Genomic DNA, 3,280 nt, shown 5'->3' with positions numbered 1-3,280 from the left:
CCTGGGCCGGGAAAGCCACCTCACGGCCTGAGCAGAGGAGCGAGGCCTTGCCGCGGAGCTCGGGTCCGGATGGCTCTCCTGCCCAGAGCTCAGGACTGGGGAGACCCCAGTCTCCTCCCCCGCCCCTCCCCTGACTCCTGTTTCCTCCCTGCACGGCCGCGGCCAGCTCAGAGTGACAGCCTGAAAGCCGCCCCTGGCCGGCCCCCTTCGGAGAACTCAGAGGAAGCGCAGCCCTGCTTCCGAGCCACCGAGTGGCCTTGGGCACGTGCTTGCCTCCCTTGAGACTCTGTAAGATGGGACAATAGCAGCGCGCACGTCCCTGCCTGACACAGCAGATAAAGCATCTCGGAGCCCCAGGAGGAAATGGTACCAGAAGGTAAAAATACAAGTCAGCATCTAGGGCAGAGGCCTCCTGGGCCAAAGCGAGCTCACCCGTGGATGTGATGTGTTGGGTCCATGCTGTGTTTTAAAATTTCTAAAAATTCGTTGTCGGGGTGTAAGATCAGGAGATTTTAAGTATAAGTCGAGATTTCTGCCTCTGCTGAGAATCTGAAGATCTGACAAGACTTAGGCCTCCTTTGCACATGGGAACAATTACGTGGAGCTGAGAAAGGGCTCCCCCTGCAGGCGGGGCCTCAGCGCTTCGGCTCAGCGGGACCCCAAGGTGTCGGCCCAGCTCCAGGGCATTGGATTCCCCGCAGCGAGGAGGAAGGGCAGGCGCCTCATCTCCTGCACGGTCTCTTGGAGGTTAAAGGATGTGCCGATAGAAGGTTCTCGACACACAGGAAGTGTTCACCGAAAAGAAGCAAACGTTATCATTAGTGTACAGTTCTAGCGTGTTCAAAGTTAAAATAGATCCGCTGTGTTTCATTGGAATCTCACTGTATTTATGAATTGATACCTCGAAAAATCAGTCTTTGTGTGTATCCTCTGCCTCTCTGAGCCTCACTCTGCTCTTTTATAAAAAGGGGATAATAACAGTACCTACCTCACAAAGATTAAATGTAATAATTTGTAATACTTAGCATAGAAGCTGGCTAGTAGTAGGTGTTGAATACCTGACAGCAAATTTTGCTATGATTGTCATTGACCCAGTGCAGGTCTTTTCCTGGCTTTTCCCTGCACACTCCCTCCTTTCTCTCCCGAAATGCTCAGCCAGGTGCCCTGACACTTCGTGTGGCTGGCATTCACAAGGGCTCAAGCGTGTCCCAGTCGCTCACTTTCTCTCTGGAGCACCTGCCGCTGTGCCTGTGAGGAATAAAACACGTGCCCACGCAGTATGTTTTGCAGGCCCACACGGGGCTGAAAGCCTGCCAAGGCCTGACTCAGGCTACGAGCACAGCCCAGGCCCAGTTTCAGCCATGGCGTAACTCACGTCTACCCGTTGTCTCAAAGCTTTGTGCTGATGCACTCCAGAACATGCACATTTATTTATTTATAAATGACATATGTTTATTATATAAGTGATGTGCATCGTGTCTGTTATAAAACAGCCCTCCCCCAAACTGACTTTTTTAAAAAGTTGATACAAACTATAAAAGTGGAAGAAAGTTGGAAGGCTTTCTCCCCACTCCCCATCATCTGGTGTGCTGACTGTACTTTAGAGGCCCCTGCTGTCATGGAAATCAAACACCCTCTGCGTGAATGAACCAGGGGGAAAAGGAGGGTCGTCAGACACAGGCCGCTGGAAATACTTTTGAAAAGTGGAGGAGCCTTTGATTTGGCAAATAAACCTCCTAAATGACCTGTGTTGATAATACAATATGTGATGGCTGGAGGTTTTGGTAAGTTGGTTCACGCCCCCTCTCTGGATGGAAACATGTAAAGTATTTGTGACACGCTCATTCCCAAGTGTGGTCCACGGACCAGCAGCATCGGCATCTCCTCGGAGCTCGTTAAAAATGCGGAACCTCAGGCCCCACCCCAGGCCTGCTGAATCGGAATCTGCATTTTGACTAGATCCCCAGGGAGTACATTAATGTTATGAAGCATTGCTCTAGATGGGGGTAAGCAAAGTTTCTAAAAAATTCTCTTTTTTAAGAAAAATTGTTTGTATTTAAGGCGTACAACATGATGATGTGATATACATATATATAGTGAAATGATATCACAGTCAAACTAATTAACATATTATCTCCTCACAGGGTCACCTTTTGTGTGTGGTGAGTGCCCCTGAAATCTACTCCTTAGGAAATTTCCAGTGTTCAGTACAGTGTGATGAACTACAATCATTATGCTGTACCTTACATCTCTAGACTTATTCATCCTACATAGCAGCAACTTTAAATTTTTTTCTGTAAAGAGACAGATAGTAGTGGCTTTGCAGGCCACATGGTCTCTGTCACAACTCTGTGAAAAAGACTTTAGGAATGGGTCTGGCCAGGTTCCAATACAACGTTATTTACAAAAACGAGCAGTGGGCTGGATTTGGCCCACGGGCCATAGCTTGCCACCCCTTGCTCTAGACCTCAAGTTTACTGGCTAGGAAATGGACAATTTATTCACTTAACAAATAGGATCTTTGCTGCCATTTTGAGGTTGTGGAGGTCTCTCTGTAACACAGTATATATTTTCTGGGTTCTTAAAGACATTACTCTCCCACCCACCCACCCGGGCCCATGCGTACACACACGCATACACACACTGTGCTCATGGTGGCCTGGGGGTTTGGTGAAGATCTATTTCTTTCTTCCTATCATCTGTCTGCCTATCTACCTCCTTTAGTTTCTTAGCTTTTTAAAATTGTCATTTATTTACAAGTAAAACAAAGTTCCCTTCCCCTCACCACCATTATAAAAGGGACAGTAGAGGCTAGTTTATTTCATGCCTTTCAATCCAGGCACATCTGTATCTGTGTTCAAATTCCAGACCTGCTTCTGTATGACCACACACTGATTGTTTAATCCATCTTAGCTTCAGTTTCCTCATCCGAAAAATGGGGACAAATCAATACTTTTCCTCATACAAGTGCTTAGAACAATGCCTGACACATAAATGCTCAATATATGTTAACTACCATTAATCACTATGGAACCTTCAAAAAAACTGAATAGGAAGGTATAAAATTGAGAAGCAAAACCACTTCCCAAAAGTTAACCCCTGCAACCTTCAGGGCAACGTCTTCCAGTCTCTTTTCTAGGCATAAGTTTAAAATTTTTACTTAGTGGTGCTCATTCCTGAATTATTTTAAACGGTATTTTTGACCATGAAAAAAGAAAAGGTATCCCACTGGTGGTGGAAGACAGGCCACCCAGAAAGGAAAGGAATTCTTCCTCTTTCC

The sequence above is a fragment of the Lipotes vexillifer genome, unplaced genomic scaffold (genome assembly GCF_000442215.2).
Source record: "Lipotes vexillifer unplaced genomic scaffold, Lipotes_vexillifer_v1.1 scaffold232, whole genome shotgun sequence".
Taxonomy (NCBI): Eukaryota; Metazoa; Chordata; class Mammalia; order Artiodactyla; family Lipotidae; genus Lipotes; species Lipotes vexillifer.
The sequence above is the reverse complement of the archived record's forward strand: the minus strand, read 5'-3'. Positions refer to the sequence as shown.